This window comes from Muntiacus reevesi, chromosome 7 (assembly GCF_963930625.1).
Source record: "Muntiacus reevesi chromosome 7, mMunRee1.1, whole genome shotgun sequence".
NCBI classification, from domain to species: Eukaryota; Metazoa; Chordata; class Mammalia; order Artiodactyla; family Cervidae; genus Muntiacus; species Muntiacus reevesi.
Window position 1 is genome coordinate 87,159,663 of NC_089255.1, and position 19,714 is coordinate 87,179,376.

Sequence of the window (19,714 nt, forward strand, 5' to 3'; positions counted from 1 at the left end):
TATGAACAAGATAGATTCAGAGCCACATAAAGTTTTCTGTACAGAAAAATAGCCAGCAATTAATTCAGTACATTAATTAAATTTAATAATTACTAGTTATATAAATATCAAATTAAATAAATGCTTCTACTGTGAAAGAAAACTAGTAGGTACCAAGAATCACTAATTTGGATTCTTCACCTGCTATGGGGATTGTGGGAGGATTTAAATACTAGAAAAAAAGTAAATCATGTTAGATGCTTTATTTTATGTGTTTGGGGAATAGAGACCATGCTTCATAATATTGGAGTTGTAAAATCACCAACAGGAAGAATCAGGAGACACATTGGAGGCTATGTTATTTATGCCACTTCTCTCCAATGAAGTTAGGGGCTTCCCTTGTGGCTCAGCTGGTAAAGAATCTGCCTGCAATGCGGGAGACCTGGGTTTGATCCCTGGTTTGGGAAGATCCACTGGAGAAGGAAAAAGCTACCCACTCCAGTATCCTGGCTTGGAGAATACCATGGACTGTACAGTCCGTGGGGTTGCAGAGTCAGACATGATTGAGAGACTTTTCACTTTCTCCAGTTTAGAAATGAGGAGCCTCAGGACCTTGAAATGTGACCTGAATTATCCAAAGTCATAGTCAATGATTAGAAGATATGTGAGTGGACACGAGCTCAGGCTTCCTTACTTGCAGGCCAGTGGTGAGGACATGCCTCTCCAGCAGGCAAGTGAAGCTGTCAGATGATAAATGATATCTCCAAAGACTGAGGGTCGAATGGAATGCAAGTCTTGGGAGTGGTAGAATGAGGCAGTTCAGTGGTGGAAAGAGAAGAGAGGACTGGAGGAGAGCAGGAGACCCAGTGCAACAAGAGTTTTTGAACGCTGTCACCCCTGTCACTCCCATTTAATAACTCACATGTCTTGTTCTTCTGCCTCTGTCTCAAAAGCAGCTGCTGTAACTGGGTGCAGTGCAGTAAAGTACAATATGAGCCGTGTTCTCCTGTTTGTGTGGAAACATGGGCTCAGGGCTTCCTACCTGGGCAATCACCTCACTTTCCATGCATGATCGTCTAAAGCTCTGGGGCAGAACTTGCTGCTGTGTATGCCAGGTTCCGTTCTGGTATAACTGTGATCCCTGCATGTGGGAAATGGTGAGGGCAGCTCTGAGAATGGTCCCGGGTACCACATGTGTGAAAGTCAGGTGTCTACCACATGCTAGAAAGACCTCCTTGTGGCCCAAATGCAAGACCAGATGCAAACTGGATGCCCTGTGGCTGGAGGAAAGTGTAGATAGGTAGAAAATAGAAAGAAAATGGACACAAAAATCTTCCTTTTCTGTCATCTCCTCATTTTATTCAGATCTTCACTCAGATAACTAGACTGCGTGACTGGCCTCTTAAGACATTTGTGGACGGTTGCAGCTAAAGAATAGGACTTCATGGTTTTAATTATACTAATTAGTATAAATTAGCCACCATGCATCCGGTTTGCATCTGGTCTCTAGGCGCTGCTTTTCAATATTTCTTCATAACTATCATTTTCATTTGACTGCATCTATACAGAAACCTTTTGGAATGGGTACTGTTGTTTCTAGACTTAAGAAAATGAGCCACAGAGATGTTGCATGGTGTGCCCATAGCTACTGGTTACTAGTTATATGTTTCCTCCCACTCAGTTCAGTTCAGTCACTCAGTTGTATCTGACTCTCTGCGACCCCATGGACCGCAGCACTCCAGGCCTCCCTGTCCATCACCAACCCCTAGAGTTTACTCAAACTCATGCCCATCGAGTCGGTGATGCCATCCAGCCATCTCATCCTCTGTCGTCCCCTTCTCCTCCTGCCCTCAATCCCTCCCAGCATCAGGGTCTTTTCCAATGAGTAAGCTCTTCGCATGAGGTGGCCAATGTACTGGAGTTTCAGCTTCAGTATCAGTCCTTCCAATGAGCATTCAGGACTGATCTCCTTTAGGATGGACTGGTTGGATCTCCTTGCAGTCCAAGGGGTTCTCAAGAGTAAGGGAAGCTGTAAGAATAGGAGGTAAAAGTAAAGAGAAATTAGAAAGAAAAAAAAAAAAAACTATTGGAAATGAAAGACAAGTAGGTTTTGAGTATCTCTAATGAAAGGTAGGGGGCAATGGATTTAAACTAGGAGTTCACAGTGTGATTAAATTTTGAAAGAAATGTACTGAGATTTTAAAATGTATGAAGGGCTTATGGCAACGAAGCACTAGAAAGAAAATACGAGGCAAGAACAAAGGGTGAAGATAGAGCAGAGCTATGAGATATGCGCATGGTTTGTTTAAGCTTTAAAACTGTCTAAGTTTACCGACTTTCTAAGCTTCCCCTTTCATGAGGGATGAAAGAACGGCTGGTACTTCTGTAAGTTTGTTTGCCTTCTTTCCTCTTGTATCTGCTCTGGAAAATCTATATGCGTGTGCTTGTGTACGCACGCGCATACACACACACACACACAAAGTGGGAGCTGGGAGAAGTCGGTGGGTGGTAGAGAGAGATGGGGCAGAATTGGTGCATCAGGGGGCCTAAGTCCATGTGATGATCAAGTTCATAGCAGTTTCCCCAGGAGACTGTATCACATTCCAGTGAACAGGAGTACCGAAGAAGGTTGCCATGGCAACAAAAGGCCTGAAATATTGACTCTGACTAGCAACAGGCCAGTGAAACAGCCTAACTAGGATTTATGGCACATTATAGTGTGAAAAGCAGGAGAAAATTACTGTAAAGGCAGAAATTATAGCACAACAGAACGTATAAACTCCCAAATCCGTCTTCCTAATTAAAACAGCCTGCTAAGGAGTAGAGCGCATAGTAAGGCTGTTAGCTTAAATGGGGATGTGCTATCAGCGCTTCGTTACAAAGTTTATTGTTCTCAAGACTGACTCTGTATGTATTTAGAGAGTGAGAGGAAGGAATAGATAGTCATGGGAGGGAACAAAGCAAGAATCCTGGTCAATAGCATCTCTTCAGCCTCCTTCTTGTTAAGGTAAGATTGTTTTAGATACTAGTCTCTGATCCCAGAAGAGAATTCCAGAATATGCCCAGAGTTCTTTGCATATAAATAAGTCATCACTTTCAGGAGCGAAAGCTGGGAGAAGGATATATACTTAATCTCATTGGAATCCGCCAGAAAGGGAGAAGAGAAAGGGAGAAACCAATCAATGAGGTTTATCATTGAGAAAAAAGAATCTTGGATTTCCTGACCCCCAAAGACTCAAATATCTTAATATCTATGACAGAAATAATTCAAAGTAACTTAGAAATATTACATTAACTTCATAAGAACATTCTGCATTCTATATTTCTGATTGAAAGGGACAGTATTCCATCTGGACATAAGTAAGGTATGCCCAATTGGCCAAACGTTTCTTTTTATTATAGAAAGAGGGACATCTAGGCAGGTGTCACTTTGGTAAGTATCAGATTTAAAGACTGCAGAGGAACAAGGCCAAATTCCAAAGTCATTAGTCAATAAATAGACAAGTGGCTACTAATTCACCACACCATTTAGCCACACCATTTATAGAACAAACATATGTATACCAAGGGGCATGGGGGTGTGTGGGAGGAATTTGGGAGACTGGGACTGACATATATACACTATTGATACTATGTACAAAATGGATAACTGATAAGAACACCCTGGATAGCACAGGGAACTCTATTTAATGCTCTGGTGGCCTGAATAGGAAGGAAGTCCAGAAGGAAGGGAATGCATGTATATGAAAGGCTGATGTATTTTGCTCTGCAGTAGAAACTATCACAGCATTGTAAAACAACTATACTCCGATCAAAATTAATTTAGAAAGAAACTCAGGAAAAATCCAACAATACAAGTTCAGCATAATTCAGATTTACCTTTGTGCAAAATATGATGCAGACCAGGTCCCAGAGAACTGGGAGGGGCCCTCTCTGGGGTACAAATTGCTATTCAGTAGATAAGGTTCAAAAATCATTTCTCTTAGATTCTAAGGGGATCTAGAAAGGAATTGAGGATAATGGGAAAGGAAAAGTAAAGGAGAATAAGTTAGATGTTGCCCAGAGCTAAAGAGTACCAACCAAGGGAATTCTAAGAAACTGCAAGCAGCTTGGCCAAATTCAGTCCATAAATGTGTTTCGTTTGACCAGCAAAGTATTTCTTTTAAAAATATGTATCTTAAGACCCATAGAGGAGAGAGTAAATTCCTAATATGCAATTGTCTCAACCTTTCCTTCAGGTCTTAGTTACCAGTCTGCTCCCAAGCATTAGGGTTTGCAATGCTGAAAAGTCTTCTTCGTGATTCACATTTTATGTGGAATCCTTTGCCTTCTTATAACTCTTTTTCTTTTTTTTTGTTCATTTATGTAGACCATTTTTTAAAGTCTTTAATGCATTCATTACAATATTGCTTCGGTTTTATGTTTTTGGTTATTTGGCCATGAGACATGAAGAGTCTTAGCTTCCCAGCCAGGAGTTGGAACCCCACCCCCTGCATTGGAGGGTGAAGTCTTAACCACTGAACTGCCAGGGAAGTCCCACCTTCTTATAATTCTTACTAAAAGCTCTGTATCTCTCAGTCTCTGATTCAGAGCCTTGTTTCTCAACCTGGAGCCCAGTCTAGGAGAGGTAGGACACCATTATAATGTAGTGTTCATCATTATTTAGTAGTCATCATTTATTCGATCAGCCATTCAACAAGCATCTATTGAATAGCTACTAAAATTTCATAAATGCTGGAAAGATACTCATAAGCATGATCAATGCAATCCTTGCCAAGTGGGGGAAGACAGGCACTAAACTGTCATGAATAATTAGTTGACAAATATATTAAATATACAAAAGAAGGTGCAGAATGTTTTGAAAATGAAAATAAGTATTCATTTAACCTTATCTCTATTTTCTTATAACCACAGTTGCCAAAGTAGCCCTACCTGACATTATAAGCTTGTGAGGTTACAGAACCCACATTTCCATAGTTTATGTCAAGATCATAAGAGTCAGACATTTTTTTCCTCCTATTTTAAATACATAGCCTGGAAGATATTTAGAATATATCTAAATAAATGTTCATATCTGTGCATTTTCATGTTATTCACTTATTTATCTTAAAGTTGTTGTTTAGGAAGGAATTATTATAGAGGATTTTTAACAGTTTTGATGAGGTAGTGCAAGGATTTTGGTAGCAAAGTAAACATATGTAGTGAAACCATATGTTATTAAAGCATTATTTATGCTTTATTTGTAAGTATTTGCTATTGATAACAGCTCCCCAAAGCAAGATTCACTGGTATAGCTATAGCATATGGGACTTTGCCATAGATTAATGCCATGATATTTTCTTTGATGAAGGTAGAAGTGATTGCTTTATTTTAACAATGGGGCCTTTATATTCCCCTTGAGTTTGAGCCTTGAATGTAGACGATCAAGGATGCTATATCACTGCTGTCCCTATTCTAATAATGACCCACCCTGGGATTTCATAATTTCTGCCTGAAATCCATTGTTTCCTCACAGGAGGTACTGAGCAAATTTGTAGGGAGATACTTCAATCTCAAAAGAGAGCTTTTATTATTATTTTTTTTTTTTTTTACTTTCACATTTGACTATTTGATTTTCTATCTCCCACTCTTCACATTTGTTTGCTTTCAGGTTTGTGTCTGGTTTCTTAACCTTTCAGAACACTTAATAAATGTCAATATGAGGTATTAGCAGATATTATATGAGGATTATGTATCATTTACTTCCTCTACCCCCTCCTTAAAAAAATAAGCCCTAATAAAATAATATTAAAAAAAAAAAATAAGCCCTTGTTCTGCTTCCTCTGCCCTCATGCAGTTTTCATGGGTTGGCAGAAAAGACACAGTGATGGTGGAAGCAGCAATGAGTGGTGTCTTTAAAGCTAATAATAAAAGCACAGAATGAACTGTGGGAGTTCAAATCCCAGTGCCGTCACTTTGTAGCCGTGCCTTGGGCAAGCTGTTCACCTTCTCTGTGCCCCAGAGAGTGTCTAGGAACTGGAAACAGTGTCTAGTGCCCTGTTCCAGCGTCTGTGTGTGTGAGTGTGTGTGTGTGTGTGAGTCGCTCGGTCGTGTCCGACGCTCTGCAGCCCCATGGACTGCAGCTCGCAGGCTCTTCTGTCCATGGAACTCTCTAGGCAAGAACCCTGAAGTGGGTTGCCATTCCCTTCCCAACCCAGGGACCTCCCGCATTGCAGGCAGATTCTTGACTATCTAACTCACCAGTGTAGAGAATGTCAGTACTAGTCGCTGTTGTTATTATTCTTGTAGTCGTACACACTTTTATCCATGTTCCTGCCATACGTTGGAAGAAAATCATATTCAGAGAGTTCTTATCTTCTTTTACATGAGCTAGAAATAGAATTCAAGATTTGCCACTGCTAAGCTGAAATTAAGCCAGGCCTCAGGCTCCTTAGGTCGTCATGAATGTTTCAGGCTTCATGTTCTAGAATGTATCGTCTCTCAGCATCTTTCCAGAGGCCCTGTGTGGACTGTAGTACTGTGGGTCCAGAAAGGAACATGTGCCCGGCACACAGGGAGTGCCCGCAGAACGTCTGCTGAGCTGCGCTGAACGCTGTTAGTCTGTGGACGTGATGCAGGCTAACGTGTTCAGAGGAGCAGCGCTAATTTCTCTCTTGTTGCTCACTGCTGCACTCATCCAAGTTTACAATAATGACCCTTATTCAGTCACATTGGATGCTTCAGAGTCCAACCTAAGTTTTCTAGGATGCAACAAAACCAGCTGAATTCTTACATAACTTGAAGGATGACATCACTCTGCTTAGTTCTGATAATAACACAGTTTGCCTAATTCCTAACTTCTTGCGATTTATTTAATATTTCTGCTGCCCTGTGAGTTTATAGCCGGGTGAACACATTTGAAAACAAGAAGCGATGTATAATATTTTGAATTATTATTCGGTATTCTTTATTCGAACTTAACCTAAAGCATATGCAGCCACTCAGTTACATATTCTTAAAATTAATTTAGACTAGTGGGTTCATCAAAGACAGGAGATAATGTTTGCCTTAAAGTTGCTCTGAACACAGACGTACAAACCCATTTTCCTTCTTACCCCATCCCTCCTTTCTCTGACATCCTCCTCCATCTCCCTAGCCTGCATCTTCCTTTTTACTTTCTTTCCTCTCAAGAGCATGTCTCTCATCTGTCTGCTTCCTCTTCATTGTCCATCTTGATATCTGCTCATCCCCCACTTCCTTTTTCATCATTTGTTCTGTTCCTAGGACTTCTTATCTTTCCCATTAGCTATGCTCACCATGAAAACTTCCTTTGAACTTATATGTGTCTATGCCTCATGACATCATTGTATGATTAAGAATGTGTGGGCTCAGTCGTGTCTGACTCTTTGCAGCCCCGTGGACTGTAGCCCGCCAGGCTCCTCTACCCAGGGAATTTTCCAGATAAGAACACTGGAGTGGGCTGCGTTTCCTTCTCCAAGGGATCTTTCTGACCCAGGGATCAAACCTGCATCCCTTGCATCTTCTGCATTGACAGGTGGATTGTTCACCACTGCACCACCTGGGAAACCCCATGACATTGTTAAATTAAAATAATCCACCATTTTGCCCTTTTATTAAAAAACACCCCTAACTCCCACTGAGTTGCCAGAAATCTGTGTCTGGATTGCAAATTCTGTACACCTTTTCAGCCAAGTAATTAGATATTATCATGTGTACACAGGTGCCCCCTTCCCTATGCTTCTGAGTAGGAGTAGAGATTGTTAACACCTTCAATTGAGTAAACTGTTTGCAGTCTTCTCAAAGTTAATTAATATGTAAATACTTGCTAAGTGAAGGTAACACATTTTCCAATTAACATATCAAGAAGAGCTCAGGGCAACAGACTATATATATATTTAATTATACACACACACACACACACACACACACACACACACACATCTTTGAAAGCTCCTCTCTATTTGTCTGGAGTAAATTTGAAGTAAAAAAATGCAAACTCTAAATTATGTAAAGACTTGTATGACAGCATTAATGCTGTGAACTGGAGTGTATCCATCCCAACCCCGTTTCCCATTCCCCAGATCTTTATAATGAGTTAGTTCACCAGCTTCAGCTCCATATTTAGTATTATGGTCCTTTTGCTGCTTTGCTGGCTTTTAACATTTTGAAGTCAGAAGGGTCTCGTGTTAATCATGGACATTTTCTATCCTTTTTTTTTTTAATTTGTTGTAACCATGGGGCTTCTGCCTTTCACCATTTTTTAAATTCTGCCTTTAGGTGAAGAGGGATAGATTACCTGTATATGAGTCATGGATTTTAATCCTACAAAATGTCCATTTTCCTGCTCTCTTTAGATTTCTCTGGTTTTTTTTTTTTTAGCTTTTCTGCTCTCATTGGCTCATTATTCTGTTGCTACAATAAAAATGGTTAAGGAAAGAGTACTTTCAATATTGAATGTCCAACATAATTTTCATAATTATTCCTTATTAGCATAAAATATAATGCTTCTTTGAACTACACACACACACACATATATTCTTGGCCTAAATCAACCACACATGTTCATTTATTTTATCTTCTCATTAATTGGACACTCCAGCCTGCTAATGTTGCTTTCTTTTTAACTTGAATGTGTTGTTCTTTCTCGCATCAAAGTTCCCCAAATTACAGGAAGAACTCAATCTTTTATGTATCATGTATGTATCATCATGTCTCATTTATGCATCATTATGTAGGGGCTTCTTTAGTATGTTTGTTTAAAATGTAGTCAGTTGATTAATCTAGTCAATAAACTATCCCAATAGGTCTGTTTTGTTTTTTTTTCCAAGAGCTACTAGAAATCTTAAGCTTGGTCTCTTCCTGGAATGGTAACAAATATTCAGAGGGAGAGTATCAGGTAATACCTAAAATCATAGGCTTCTAGTTTGGATTCTAGAATTACTTGCTGTGTCAGACCCAACACAGAACACAACACAACACAGAACTTTGGACAAAGTTCCTAACCTCTGTGATCCTCACCTTTGTCATTTGTAAAATAGAGGGTAAATGGTCTTTATATCCCAGGTAAGAATCAAAATACTTGGTTCACAAACAGCTTGATTCATTAGGGTAGATATGCTATTCAAGTGGTCATTCATGTACTCATCCACTTATTCTCTCGTTCACTTAGTCACCCCAAGTCAATTACCTGGTAGATAGTAGAGGAAGAATTAGAATCCAGACAGTTGGCTCTAAGTCTAGTGCTCTTTTCTAGTTTGTTCTACTGCTCTTCGCGAGTTTGTTCATTTGTCCACAAATCCACTCAACAAATTAGTAATTGTTGGGCAGTACCAAATGTGCTCCAAACCCTGTACTAGATGCTGGGGGATATAAATGTGAGTGAGACACAGTCCAGGCTTTAGGAAGTTCCTGGTCTGTTCAGGGGCAACAGAGAAACTGGTTGTTTTGCATGTGTTGTGATGAGTGTGTAAGAGAAATGAACGAGGCGCATGGTAATATCAGAGACCATGTGATTCATTTTGTCTGTGGCTTAAACATTCTGCTGCCATTTTAAGGAGAAGCCTGATAATATGGTGATTTTCTTTGTGGTGAAATGATTAATCTGTAAGTCCTGGAGGAGCCTGGTTTTCACAGAAGCAAAAAAAGAGTGAAATATAAAGGCTGCTGGATTGAAAATCAGGGCACCACATGTTTAGTTGTAGGTCTGACACTTTCTAGCTGCTTGGTCTTAGAAAAATCATCAACTTTATATGTTCCTAAAAATTTCTTCACCAGAAGATAAAGGGCTTGAAAGGGAGATACTAGATCTTATGTAATAAGCATGTTTCACTCACCAATACTTATGGATTTGTGGGGACTCTTTGCCAAACTGTGAAATATTTGAGGCCATGTCTGTGCTTAGTAGTGTAGAGTAGTATGGTCCAAGAAGCTATGTCTGCCATAGGCATCAGAAGAAGGTTCTGAGATATAAGGGAAAATGTGATTTTTGAGAGTAAAAGTGAATAGAAAAGCTAGAACCATGTTTCTTCTGCAAAGGCCATTGCCATTAATTCAAGTAAGAGGAAAGAAAGTGAAAGTGAAGTCACTCAGTGTCCAACTCTTTGCGACCCCATGGACTGTAGCCTACCAGGCTCCTCGGCCCATGGGATTTTCCAGGCATGAATACTGGAGTGGGTTGCCATTGCCTTCTCCAGGGGATCTTCCCGACCCAGGAATTGAACCCAGGTCTCCCAAATTGTAGATAGATGCTTTACCATCTGAGCTACCGTGGAAGCCCAAAGTGAGAAGAGGTTTGTACAAACAGAATGCACAGCAAGCTGACTATTCAAACCAAAAGAACTGTGGTTGAAGGTGTGTCTTTAAGCAGTGGTAGGGCCAAGTAAATCAAGTGTTAGGAGATTTTTTAAAGTAATCTGGTCATTTTGTAAGTTATCAAATTCACTTGACTGCCCTTGACCTTCTCATAATGCTTCAATTCTTCCTATTTGGCAAAGTAGTCATTATAATGTGTGTGTCTGCTATTGGGTAGATTTATTTATCATATCACTTCCACCATGACTACTCTCCACTAGTCTCTCTTTGGCTTGTTTTCCATGTGATAAATGGCATCACTGACTCAATAGATGAGTTTGCGCAAGCTCCAGAAGATGGTGAAGGACAGGGAAGCCTGGCGTGCTGCAGTCCATGGGGTCTCAAAGAGTCGGACACGACTGAAGTGATTTAGCATGCATGCATGCACTGGAGAAGGAAATGGCAACCCACTCCAGTGTTCTTGTCTGGGGAATCCCAGGGACAGAGGAGCCTGGTGGGCTGCCGTCTATGCGGTCGCACAGAGTCGGACACGACTGATGTGACTTAGCAGCAGCAGCAGCTACAATGAGACCCTGAGATGTCTGGACTCAGAGGCCCCAAAACAAGATCCAGGTTCAGGTTTTATTCTACTGCAGAAGCTTGCCTGCTATCTTATAGCCTATTCCTCTTTCTTCAAGGATAGAGATACATCTGTAGAGGAGGTACAACAGATCTGGTCTAGTTGGCTTCAGGGAACTACTTAAAAATATCCTTTTTTGTATGTCTTATCAGTAAGGAAATGAGTTGTCTGGATAAACTCAATGACCCTTTTGGAATTTATAAAGTTGATTATGCCAATGTTGGGGTTTCTGGTCTTGGACTCACATCATGAGAGTAGGGTTTATCGTATGATATGCAAGCTGACCCAACAGCCATGTGGCTCTCAAGTAGAGACACCATGTCATCTGATAGCACCTACTATTGCCACTTACCCTTTCTCCCCTGTCTTTTCAAAAGCCACAACACATTTAAGGAAGAAAGTGAAGATGATAGTGAGTTGCCATTCTCAAGACCTGTCTTTTATCCCTTCTGCTAGAAGGCCTCTCCCACTTCTGTCTACACCACTACCTATGTTTTAGGGATGCCATTTAGATTTTCCAGACCAACACATGAAATACACAATCTAATTTTACTTCCTCAAGAGAGCTATGTGAGACACCTTGAGTAAGGGTTGACACTCTGTTTTTATAAGTAAAGTTTTATAAAACTCATTGGTTTATAAAGTTGCTTTGATAAAGCCATGCAGATTTCTTTACAGACTATCCATGGCCTATATCACACCACAGTGCCAGAATGGAGTACAGATACCTTCTAGACTGTAAGGCCTAAGATATTACAATTTGGGATTCTAAAAAAAGTTTGTCACCTCCCTGTTCTTTAGGGTAGAGTGTGCATGCTGAACTGACATATGTGTAACATACCAAAAGTTTATTTCTGGCAGAAAGGTAACACATTTGAAATAGCCTTTGGTAGAAAATCAGATTTTCCACTCTCCATGCTGTGGGTGGCATGGCTCCTGCTTGTTTCTTTTCGTGGCCATGCTCTCCGTGGAGGTTAAAGGATTGAAGTTTGAGTAAGAAATGCAGAATAAGACCATATGTTAGGCGGGGTAGTAGAGGGTAGAGCAGGTCAGCTCCTACAGCTTGATGACTTCATCATCATAGCATTATGCCATCTGGGCTCTTCATGTTCTTCACCTTAATATTTTCCGACAGGAACCCACTTCCTTTCCTTAAAGTTTCCTAAAGTTTGACTGTGTTTCAAAAGGAATGCTGCATTTTCCAGTTTACCTGCATGTCTTTTTCCTGTTTTCTTTTAGATCTTAGGTCTTGCAGCCCCAAATGTGAGATTCATTTTATAACTTCAAATTCTGAATACTTGTGTAAAAGTCCAACTTCCCTTTCTCCCTCAGTAAAGAAACTGTAACACATCTGCAGTAAAGAAAGGCTTTGAGATTATTTTCTTATTTTACTCATGTGTCCATTGACACATGTATGTGTGCACCTGTGTGTCATCCTTCGACATGTTGTCACATGTATGCATTCGTGTAAACTTCATCACGCTCAAGATATACAACTGTGGGCTTAGGTTTTAACTGGCTTGTCCATTTTCTATCTACTCTGAAGTGGCCACCACCCTATCTCCTGAGATGTGGCCACTCAAAATGTGGTTTATGGGACACCTGGGAGTGTGTTAGAGAACCAGACGGTCGATCGCAGACGTACTGAATCAGAATCTGCATCTAACAGGCCTGTGGATTCGTGTGCATGCTGACGTCTGAGACCACTGCTCTCAGAAATCTCTACATTTCTCAGCCCATTGGCTGGATATGATTAGTTGGGTAAGGAGGGGGGCATGCCAGAACCATTGTGAAACTTAGGAGGAACGTAGGCATGGTCCTTAAGACTGCAAAATTAAATCTGAAGTAAAATTCAAGCATCTGTATTTTTAAATGATTCCAGAGGCAATTCTGCTGTATATAATATATGAAAAGGGTATATGTGGTAAGGGTTCTCAGAATCATATTCTATTTTTTTTTTAAGCCCCTGGCTACCACCTCTTGCTTCAAGGCCAACAAAGATTGTTTAATGTTGTTGATCGGCTTTTCACGATCCTGTCCATTCATGAGGCAGTTTATCTCATATGTGAGTAAAGTGAGGACCCTTTGTAAGGACTCATACATATAATCATGCATCCTGATGAGTGACTCAAAATATTTATTATAATGTTTCCTAAATATGTACAAACAGAAGATCAAGTACAACTGCTGGAAGCTCTTAGTTCTTCTAAGGCTGGAAAATCATTGGCAATGTACAAATGAAATGTAAACAATACAATTGAAATTAAAAACATTAATTTAATGTGGCAGATAGCATTTTCCTGATAATAACTCTCTGTTTTCAATATGAATATAGCATGATTGCTATCATGTAGATTCTTTGGAATTTGGTACATCTGTACTGCTGCGTGACTTGTGATGTCTCATTTTCCTTACTCTTTTTCTCTGTTTGAATCTCTGTAAAACCTTTATCTCCATCCCAGTGTGCCAGTTGGTCTTCTTCCACAAATGCATTCAATACTTGTCCATTTAGCCTACCTCTCTTCCATGTAAATCCATCATTTAAAGTAGTAATTCTTATTGCCAGTGTAATTACAAGCATAAACACAAAGGATAACATTATATGACAGCCCTTGGTTGGCAATTATGCGACAGTACACACTTGGAAGATGGTCATGCAAAATATGGTATCATTTTTAAAAGAAAACAACAAATTAGAAAAAAAAAAAAGTATTGAGGACACTTTGGACAGCTAAGCATAGTGGCTTAATCTTTTCAGCTCATTCTGCATTGAGAGGCAGGAAGAGTAGAACTCACAAATGTGACCTTGGAGGGAGAAAGCCTAGGATCTACTTTTGGCAGTTCCATTTACTAGATGTATCTCCTGGTATAAGTTTCTTAGCATCTCTGTATCTTGGTTTCCTTATGATATAATGGGGATGCTCATTACCTAGTTCATAAGCCAGGGAATAGGTAGGATATTCAAGGAAAGCCCTTAGCCTGGTCTTAGCACATCAGGACTCAATTATCAGTAGTTATCTTAAATAGAATAAATAATTACTGAATAAATAATAGAATAAATAGACAGTTATTAATCTGACACATATCTCTTTATGTTATTTGCTTCATTGTATTCTCAAGATATGTTCTCTCCTTTCTCCAGTGACTTCTTGTTTTAATAACCTGATTGTGGCAGAGGTGAAAGGCTCATTAAAATGCTGGAGCATTGAGTTGGCCAAAAAGTTTGTTCAGGTTTTTCCATAACATCTTACAGAAAAACCTGCACAAACTTCTTGGCCAATCCAACATTTAGCACTGGACTCAAAGCACCATTATTGCCTCTGTTGTTTCTGCTTTACTGTTCTTGCTGTAACTGTCACCTGAATCTTCCTGCTTTACAGCTTCATTTATTTTCCACTGGAGCCAGTCTAGTGGAGGATCCTCTCCCAGTGGTGATGTCCTAGGGCTGGACACTACTAAGATAATATTGCTTTTGTGATTGTCCTCTTACTTTTAATTTTCACTAATGAAGCCTGAATAACTTGAATGAAGGTAAAAAAGATATCTCAAAACATAGAGAAGTACAGTATTTTATTTTGCCATCACATCTTCCTTGCTTCATACAGTAGGGATTGAAAAATTGAATCCCCACACTTGAAAATGCATACTTTTGGTTCTCTGAGGAGATATGTAGGATTGTTGATTGGCAACCCCATCTTTTTTGTGTGTGCTTATTTCTAGTTTTTATCAGAGTAGAGACTGTACTAATAGAAGTAGACTCAGTATGTCCAGTAGTGTCTAATAGAGGTGTGTGTGTTAGTTGCTTAATCATTTCTGACTCTTTGCGACCCCACAGACTATAGCCTGCCACGCTCCTCTGTCCATGGGATTTTCCAGGCAAGAATACTGGAGTGGGTTGTCATTTGAGAGAGAAAATGAAAGAAAGGGAGAAGTAGGGGAGGGAAAGAAGAATCTCAATAAAGCAGGTTTATAACTATTTTACTAATAAAAAGAGATAAACCATGAGCTAAACCCAGACTGAAAAGAAAACCTAAAAATCTTCATTTAGTTAATATTTGTACATCTTTGACATATGCGTGCAATGCAGTAATATCCTGGGATATCCGACCAATGTACTAACTGCTATAGTTGTTAGACTTCTAGCACTGTCTTGCAGTGGAGAAGTGCTGACCCCAGCATTTCCAGCTAATTATAGGTCTGCAATTACCTTTTGCATTCTTTGAGTGTTCTTTGTAATTTAGGTTAGATATGCAACAGCAGAAGCAGTTTGACCTGGACGTGTTGACTTGCTGTATAAGGCAGCTGTTAAAAAACAATCAGAGGTGGTTTTATTCTTGTAAAGGCTTAAGTAATTTGGGGGGGTAAAACTATGAGCAATAAATAACCATCCACACTCACCGAAGAAACTACTCCTTAGATAAGAGACTAGAGCTGCAATTGATGTGGACATTAGTCTGGTAAAAAGTCTTGTCAACTGAGATTTATCTCCAGATGATTTAGTTGGTGAAGTGTCTGCACCCAAACCTGCCCTTGAGCGTAGAGGTTGATGAGAATGAGCTAACAGAAACCAGCTCTTCTGAACATGCAACCAGAAGTCTGTGCTCTTAGGACAATAGTTCAACAGCCATCTCAAAAGTACCATAGTGAGAATAGAAACCAAATGGCCAACCACGCTCAAGATTGAACTGCAAGTCCTTGTAAATGCAGAGTCCAAAGTTCAGTTCAGTCACTCAGTCGTGTCGGACTCTGCAACCCCATGGACTGCAAAACGCCAGGCCTCCCTGTTCATCACCAACTCCCAGAGCTTGCTCAAATTCATGTCCATTGAGTCAGTAATGCCATTCAACCATCTCATCCTCTGTCGTCCCCCTCTCCTCCCACCTTCAATCTTTCCTAGCATCAGGGTCTTTTCCAGTGAGTCAGTTCTTTGCATCAAGTGGTCAAATTATTGGAGTTTCAGCTTCAGCATCAGTCCTTCCAATGAAAATTCAGAACTGATTTCCTTTAGGATTGGCTAGTTGGATCTCCTTGCAGTTCAAGGAACTTTCAAGAGTCTTCTCCAACACCACAGTTCAAAAGCATCAATTCTTCTGCACTTAGCTTTGTTTATAGTCCAGCTCTCACATCCATATGTGATTACTGGAAAAACCATAGCTTTGACTAGATGGACCTTTGTCGGCAAAGTAATGTCTCTGCTTTTTAATATGCTGTCTAGGTTGGTCATAAATTTTCTTCCAAGGAGCAAGCATCTATTAATTTCATGGCTGCAGTCACCACCTGCAGTGATTTGGAGCCCAAAAGCATAAAGTCTGCCACTGTTTCCCCATCTATTTGCCATGAAGTGATGGGACCAGATGCCATGATCTTAGTTTTTTGAATGTTGAGTTTTAATCCAGCTTTTTTGCTCTCCTCTTTCACTTTCATCAAGAGCCTTTTTAGTTCCTCTTCACTTTCTGCCATAAGGGTTGTGTCATCTGCATATCTGAGGTTATTGATATTTCTCCCAGCAATCTTGATTCTAGCTTGTGCTTCTTTCAGCCCAGCGTTTCTCATGATGTATTCTGCATATAAGTTAAATAAGCAGGGTGACAATATACAGCCTTAACGTATTCCTTTCCCAATTTGAAACTAGTGTGTTGTTCCATGTCCGGTTCTAACTGTTGCTTCTTGACATGCAAAGTTAAGAAGGTAAATAGCATGTGACATCAAACTGGGGTCAAGTGACCCAGGATCTGCCACTGTGAGATCAGTTGCTGAAGATTCATCCCTGGCCTATTTCACACTGCCTCAGGGCAGGTAGGACTCTCAGTCCACAGGTATGAACTGTGGATAAAAAGAAGATGGAAGTGTAAAGTATTTCAGGAGACTGTCACCAGTAGGGTGGGCACAGTAGAAAACTGATTGCTTTGCCTTTATATAATGTGGGATATAGTGGCATTGTGGAAAACTTGGAAGTTAAATGCACTCAGATTAAAATTCTAGTCTACCCATTCTGTGGGTAAGCTATTTACCTTTCTGGGCTACTGTGTTATCTGTTAAGTAGATATAAGAATACACAGGGTTGGGATTTCCCTGGTGGTCCAACCTGTTAAGACTCAGAACTTCCACTGCAGGGGACATGGGATCAGTTCTTGGTTAGGGAACTAAGATTCTGCATGCTGTGACCAAAAAGTAAAAATTTTTTAAAAATCATAAAAATAATGCACAGGATTAATTTGTGAGGATTACATGAATATATTTTAAGTATCAGTACAGAACGAGACAGTCTGAAATCTTTATTAATATCTTGGAAGAGAGTCTTTAGCTGTGTGTTTTGGATCTTTGCCCCCTCTCCATTTATAATTCTCTTGAAGATACATGGTCAAGGTAAAGAACTGGTGCAATAGCTCATTTGGTCAATAACAGACTTAAGATTCAAAAGAATCTCAATAAGAAGGGAGAATGATCTTAAAATGAAATGTATAAATTATAGAAGGATTATATAAAACCCTGACCTTAGATTTTAAAAAAGTCATTGCCTTAATTCTGAGTGAAAGAGACCTCTTTCAAATAGATGGCTATGTGTTACCAATGTAAAATCTTAGAAAAATTCTTTTAAAGTTGCTTATGTCCTGTGTGCCTTCTACTGCCAGATTTTAAGAGAATGTTGACAAAGTAGGCTTGTCCATGGTGGTGCACCATGCTGGATATCAAATCCCGGCTCTCCCACTGGGAGTTCTTGAAAGAGTCTGTGACCCCAATGATAAATGAGTATGGAGGCCTTCAACTTGGTATGAGCTAAGGATTAAGTTTCATCGTGCAAATAAAGGGTTTAGTACAGTGCCTGGCTCATAACTGGGAGCTATTATTAATCACAGGAAAGAATGGTGAGAATGATGGCAGTCAAAAGAAAGGGAATGAAAGAAAGTTGGAGAAATATTCTGCCTGTAAAAGAAAAGCTTAAGCATGGCTATGGTGGTTGTCATCAACCACTTGAATAATGTTAGGTAGAAGAGAGGCTCTTATTAATCAACCCAATACTAAAAGGCAGCACCAGGACCAACAGATTAAAGTTATGGGAAGCTCTGTTTGGTCTCCATAACAGAGATGAGTTTCCATTTGGGAGTGTCTTAATCATTGAATAAACTTCTTGAGGAGAGAGCAAGCTCTCTATTGTTAGGGAAAGCAGTTGTAGTAATAGGAGTAATTGAGACTGAAATAGCTCTTAAGGTGTTCCAGTTACTGTTTTAAGGATTCTATGCTCTTTTTTTTTATCCTCATAATATCCATGTGAGTAGGTAGAATTATTATCCTTCCCATTTTACGGGTGAAGAAGCTGAAGTACAGAATTTCAATACATTTCCAAGAAAATGTAATTTAGGTATGGCAGAGCTGAGCTTAGGGCCCAGGCTGCCCAACTCCTGAATTCTTTCTCTTCACTGCTCTAGGAAGAGAAACAGGTGGAGAAGGGCCAAGTGATTGCACATCCCTTGAGGACTGGAAGGGGCATTGCCACAGTGAATTCAAGACTTGACTCTGTGGCCTCTGCAGTCCTCGTTAGGTGTCTGTATGTTACAAGACCGAAAAGCAAGCAAAAAAGACACAGGAGCTACACAATATGTTCTTATGAATTATGTTTCATACACAGCATCAGGAGTGTATATGAGTCGATCCCAGTCTCCCGAGTGTATAGCACAGGGAACTCTACTTAATGCACTGTGGCGACCTGATTAGAAGGGAAGGCCAGAAGGGAGAGGGTATATGTATGGCTAATCCATTTTGCTGTACACGGAAAACTAACACAGCCCTGCAATGCAACTATACTCCAATAAAAATGCATTAAAAGAAAAAGACAGGGGCCAAAGATGATACAAAATGTAAGCACAGCGTCTCATGGGTTGATCTCAACACAAAAAGCTCAAGATATCCATTGAGAACTTATTTTCTTCTACCTTACACTTGCTAATAAAAGAATAAACATCTCATTGTCTTGTTCTAGGCACAACAAAATAGATTTGAATTAGGGATTGGTAGTTGACAAGAATCAGCAAAAAAAAAAAAAAACAAAAACAGAGAGAGAGAGAGAAACAAGTGAAACTCTATAGAAGAGAAAGGAAATATTAGTTCATTGAGCAAATATTTACTGAGCACGTACTCTGTGCTGGGTTCAGAACATCTACACAGAAGAAAATAAAAACCAAACAATCACTGCAGTCTCCATTCATGTAAATCTTAGAGGCTTTAGGTTTTTCTTACACTTTCACATGAAGTGAAACTTTTCAAGTCTTTAGGGAAATAATAAATTATACTGTTTTGGAAAGGAGACACACATGATATTTTTAAATGATTTTAGTATGAACTGAGTAATTTTACTCTCAGTTCAGGTGCTAAAAGCATATGCTTCAATTCATCTCAGACCAGCTCACTCCTCAGTAAAGACAGATTTTTAGGTTTTACTGCATTAAATGATCTTAGTATACTGCAGTGGGAAAATCTTTGTCTACAAATTTGGAGTTCTGCTATGTGTGTAATTTATGACAAACTTTCTACTCTGGACCTCAGCTTTCACATCTGTGAAGTGTGATGGGATAACCAAACTATCTATGTTTCACTTAGGCTTAAAAGTTTCATATTTCTTGGATTTTTTTTAATAGTTATGCTTATTTCTACCATGAAGATGCCAGATGGTAAATAGCCTTGGCAGTGTGCACAGGACCCAAACTGATTCTGAGAATATGGGGCACCAGTGATCCCTAAGGTTGAAGGAGCTGAAGTGAGCACAGGGCCTCTAGGATCTAATTCTATTTCTGTAGGCTATAAAAGGCA

The 19,714-nt window shown here is 39.7% G+C and overlaps 1 protein-coding gene across 7 annotated transcripts in view; it reads left to right on the forward strand.

The window, feature by feature from the left end:
• NRXN3 (neurexin 3) overlaps window positions 1–19,714 on the forward strand; it is a 1,687,603-nt gene that overhangs the window by 1,215,029 nt on the left and 452,860 nt on the right. The gene's annotated exons all lie outside the window — the stretch shown is intronic.